Genomic DNA, 5,729 nt, shown 5'->3' with positions numbered 1-5,729 from the left:
CTGGAAAATCCCTTTATGTAGACACAAAGATACATAGGGGTATATTGATCAAAGAGTGAAGTTAGAGATTGCCGCAGTCCTCTAGAGTGAAATTCCACCACTTTCTATTTTTAAATGAGTATTTATCAATGGGTGAAAGTAAAAGTTCATCCTTTGATAAATACGCCTTTCAAAATCCCATAGAAATGAATGGAAATTGGAGGAATTTCACTCTAGAGGACTGCGGCGACCTCTAACTTCTCTCTTTGATAAATAAACCCCATAAATTCTATTGCATTTTGTTATTTGTAAATGTTTTTTAGCAATTGCTCTGTCCCTAATGTGAAACGTCACATTTTCTCCTTATATCAATAGTGTGCTGTAAATAGGTTAAAATGATGATTGCTCATACCTGGAAACTCCTATAGCAACCATGACATGAGATCAAAAGTTATATTGGACCCTGTTTGTTTCTGAGGGTAGCACTTTAAATTTATTGAAAACTATCCTTTCCTTCAATATTTTCAGATGCCCCCGTGTCCTACAGTATTACTAGCTGTATAGATATTAAAATGTCTGGAAACATATAGTTTAGGCAAACTATAATGTCAGTAATAAAACATTATAGAGTTTTTGGTAACATAGTAACATAGTAAGTAAGGTTGAAAAAAGACACATGTCCATCGAGTTCAACCTTTTTTTTTTTTTTTATTAACTACCTATCTGCCAGTTGATCCAGAGGAAGGCAAAAAACCCATCTAAAGCCTCTCCAATTTGCCTTAGAGGGGGAAAAATTCCTTCCTGACTCCAAAATGGCAATCAGACTAGTCCCTGGATCAACTTGGACTATGAGCTATTTCCCATAACCCTGTATTCCCTCACTTGCTAAAAAGCTATCTAAGCCCTTCTTAAAGCTATCTAATGTATCAGCCTGTACAACTGATTCAGGGAGAGAATTCCACATCTTCACAGCTCTCACTGTAAAAAACCCCTTCCCAATATTTAGGTGGAACCTCTTTTCTTCTAATCGGAATGGGTGACCTCGTGTCAGCTGGAAAGACCTACTGGTAAATAAAGTATTAGAGAGATTATTATATGATCCCCTTATATATTTATACATAGTTATCATATCACCCCTTAAGCGCCTCTTCTCCAGCGTGAACATCCCCAATTTGGCCAGTCTTTCCCCATAGCTAAGATTTTCAATACCTTTTACCAGCTTAGTTGCCCTTCTCTGTACCCTCTCTAATACAATAATGTCCTGTTTGAGTGATTTTCTATTAATAACGTTAAAGGTCCAGTTCTATATCTAGCCAATCCACAAAAGGGATAATTTACTATGACTCAAGAAACAAATTCTAGAGCAAAAAGGGGCCCCTTTTTTTAGGGCTAATTTAAAAACACTTGCGTCCAGGGTCTGGCTGGTGCAACTCTGCCTTTTCTCTGTGCCTACCAGTGCTTCCTAACTTGCATGTCTTAATGATGCACAAGTTAGAGGACAGAAAGGGGGCAGGACAGGGATGGGTAGGTAACAAAATGTTTAGGTAAATGTCGGTTGTATTCCCAGCCAATTGTTAACAGTCTCTCAGCTGTGCGTGGATATCTTAATTACAAAAAATGATCAGCTCCTGCAGGCTGTGGGGAAGATAAATATAGAATAATATAGTGTAATATTTATGAACACAGTTATTTGTGCACTTTAAGGGTAGAACTACACAGATAATATTCTCTGTGCGTCCATCCGTTCTAACATGATGCGAGGAAGTGCAGGCGTCACGTCGGATGCTCCAAATCGAATGTAAGTAATACAAATGTCACACGTACAAGCTGACTGCATCCGACACGACTGTCGGATGAAGATGCAACATGCAGCGATTGCTTCCGACAGTCGTGCCATGTCGGATGCAATCAGTTGGTGCGTGCCACATTTGTATTAAAAAAGAAAGGATGGACGCGCATCAAAAATGTCCCGTGTAGTTCTACACTTAGGGGCAGATTTATCAATGGTTGAATTTCGAGTTTATATAGTTTCTAAAAACTCCCATCAACTCCCATCAACTCAAATTAAAAAAAAACAACCAACCAGAATTGATTAGAAAATCAAATTTTTAAAAACGTGTGAATAGAATTGAGTTTAAAATTCGAATAAAATTCAATTCAAATTTTTCCCCCAAAAAAAAATAAAAACATTTTTTGAAAAAAATATTTTTTTTTTTCAAAAGACCGGCGAACGACTCCAAATTGATTGCAGGAGGTCCCCCCATAGCCTAAAAAACAAATTCGGCAGGTTTTATATGATGAATAGTCGAATTTGAATTCTTACATGATAAAATTTGAATTTGGACTATTCCCTAGTTGAATTACGCTAAAATAAACTCGAAATTCAAATTTAAAAATTCGAATTTTCACTTTGACCTTTCAAAAATCTGCCCCTAAAAGTGAGGCAAAGTTCCATTAAAAATCATTAAACTCTTTTACACCGATGTGAAAAGGGATTTCTGGATCTTTATAGCCACTTGTGCTGAATATCCTTTGTGACTATGAAGGCTACTACCAATCATTGACCAAAAATTGCTTACTTACAGACCGACTGTTACTCAATTGCATGTATATTCAGTCCGAATACAAGGACATTACAGATCCAGCAATCCCTTTTCACATTGGGATTAAGGATTTAAAGGGGAATTTACACACAGCTTGCAGGCACTGATTATATTTTTGATTAAAGGTGTGGTTCACCTTTAAGTTAACTTTTGGTATGTTACAGAATGGCTTATTCCAGCAACTTTTTGATTGGTCTTCATTGTTTCTTTTTGATAGTTTTTGAATTATATGTCTTCTAACTCCTTCCAGCTTTCAAATGGGGGTCACTGACCCCATCTAAAAAACAAACACTCTGTAAGGCTACCAAATTATTGTTATTGCTACTTTTTATTACTCATCTTTCTGTTCAGGCTCTCTCCTATTCATATTCCAGTATCTTATTCAAATATATGCGAGAGCTGCTGAATAAACGCTAAATAACTCAAAAACTACAAATAATAAAAAATGAAAACCAATTGCAAATTGTCTCAGAACATCACTTTCTACATCATCATCAACTAAATGTTAATTTAAAGGCAAACAACCCCTCTAAGGGATGGGTGAGTGTAGGAGGGTTCTTTGCACACTGCCCGGTACTCTATAAATGACCCCTACTATGCTGCATCTTCAAAAACTCTCTCTTAATCTCTCAATTTTCACAAACTCCTTTCCCTACACTGCTATGTCCATATTTTGAGCATTTTGTTATGTGAAGTCAGTTCATATCCATAACCAGATAATTACTGTACTCCACATAGAAGATTATGATATTTATTTTGAATGAGCCTTCATAGAAGCATACCTACGCTGTGACCAATTTATTTTCGATAATGGATTCTTGAATAGCATTCTAAGGAATTAAGGGAAATGGCACTATGATTGTTTTTGTGTCCTTGATTTGCTCAGGGAAATCACAGCAAACAAAATGCTGAAAATTGCGACCAAGCACAGATGTCCAATTGTCATTTTTAGATGTCATGTCATTTTTAGGGGCACTCTGTCCCTTCAGAATAATTCTCACCAATTGGCTACAAGTCCAGGAATTTTGTTTGCAATGATCTTCCCTACGAATACTGTGTTAAACAAAATACACACAATTGTCCTTAATCTCCCATACCTAAAAATCAGAAATTCAATTGAAATGTCAAAATGAAGAATCATATTTTCATCACATCATCATTTCACGTTGAGTGACTGGCTTAATAAGTAGTGATGGGCGAATTTGGCAAGTTTCACTTCGCCGAAAAATTCCTGAATTTCCTGCGAATTTTTTTTTTGAAAACGTCCAAAAAAACGGTCGTCAGCCTCCATTTTTTTTTTATGCCAGCAAATTTTCGCTGCGGTTTCGCGAATTTATTCGCCGGCGGCGAATTGCGGGTATTCACCGCGAATTCGCACTTGCCGAATAAATTCGCCCATCACTATTAATAAGCCAACCTTTTTACATGATGCTGTGCGCAAACGCAACGTTGAATTCATTGTTACAGTTTCAGACATACAGTTAGGGGCCGATTCACTAAGGGTCGAATATCGAGGGTTAATTAACCCTCGATATTCGACTAGGAATTAAAATCCTTCGCAGATAGTTCGATCGAACGATCGAAGGATAATTTCTTCGATCGAACGATAAAATCCTTTGAATCGAACGATTCGAAGGATTTTAATCCAACAATCGAAGGAATATCCTTCGATCAAAAAAAGTTAGCCAAGCCTATGGGGACCTTCCCCATAGGCTAACAATGACTTCGGTAGCTTTTAGATGGCGAACTAGGGGGTCGAAGTTTGTTTTAAAGAGACATTACTTCGACTATCGAATGGTCGAATAGTCGAACGATTTTTACTACGAATCCTTCGATTCGAAGTCGTAGTGGAAGGTCGAAGTAGCCCATTCGATGGTCGAAGTAGCCCAAAAAAAAATTCAAAATTCGAAGTTAGCCAATACATGTATGGGATTCGCTATCCAGAAACCTGTTATCCAGAAAACTCCAAATTACAGGAGGACCTTTTACTTCGTGTTAATTAAATAATTATTTCCTTTTTCTCTGTAATAATAAAACCACACCATGAACTTGATCCCAACTAAGATATAATTAATCCGTATTGTAGGCAAAACAATTCTATTGGGGTTAAGTCGTTTTTAAAAGATTTTTTAGTATACATATACATAAAGTATGGTGATACAAATTTAGAAAGAGCCCTTATGCTGTAAACCCCAGGTCTCTGGAATTCTGGATAACAGGTAATACGTGTACCACTTATGCTCATGGGAAACTTTAGAGCTCATTTCTGCCTTTCAGCCAAGCGCCATTGTCTCTCTAAAGAGTGTCAGGCAGTTTACCTGATAACTGGGCAGTAACAGCAGTTACAGTATATTACTAGCTTAGATCTTGTATGTCTTGTTTATAGGTCTGAAAGAACATAACGTAACATGTGATTTTTTTGGGTCTGTTGCAGTATCATGCAATATTAGTATTAACCATCATGTTTTAGCATGTACTGAGTTTTGTGGTATGTTGATTTATCGCCTGTTTCATTAAGCAGGTTTGCTATATTTGATGTCATTTTTTAGGGAACACTTTTTGGAAGTTACAAAAAGATCACCACAACAGTGACTTTGTAAAATGTGTCATTAGATAAATCAGGCTGCTACATTATTTTGTAAGGTATTTTCTCTTTTAATAAATGAGCAACACTGATACTGTACATATATGTTGACTATAACACTTTACTAGGGTTTCGGCATCCTGTGGAACTTTTAGGGACATGTTTATAAAGCTACGTAAAATATTTTCTGCCAAAAAAAAGATGTAAACAGTGGTGTAAAATAAATGGTGTCTTTACTTTATAAAGCTGCGTTGTTTTCCTTATGTGTGATCTAATGCTGCCCATCGCCACTGTTAAAATCACTAATTACAAAGAAATAATTGATATATCTATATGATGTTATAGATGTTATAGGCCACAATGAAGCCGTTGTTTTATACAACTTTAGACCTATTCATTGAAGTCTTTGGGATAAACTGAAGTTTGGATTTTAACTATTCACATGAAGATCTGGTAGGGAATGTTATGTAAACACTAAATTGAACTTTTACAAATTTCCTGCTCCAGAATTTACATTTAACTAGCACACTCATCAGAAGTGATAACACAAATTTATGTGATCA

This window comes from Xenopus laevis, chromosome 4L, assembly GCF_017654675.1.
Source record: "Xenopus laevis strain J_2021 chromosome 4L, Xenopus_laevis_v10.1, whole genome shotgun sequence".
Lineage (NCBI taxonomy): Eukaryota > Metazoa > Chordata > Amphibia > Anura > Pipidae > Xenopus > Xenopus laevis.
Note: the sequence above shows the minus strand (reverse complement) of the source record.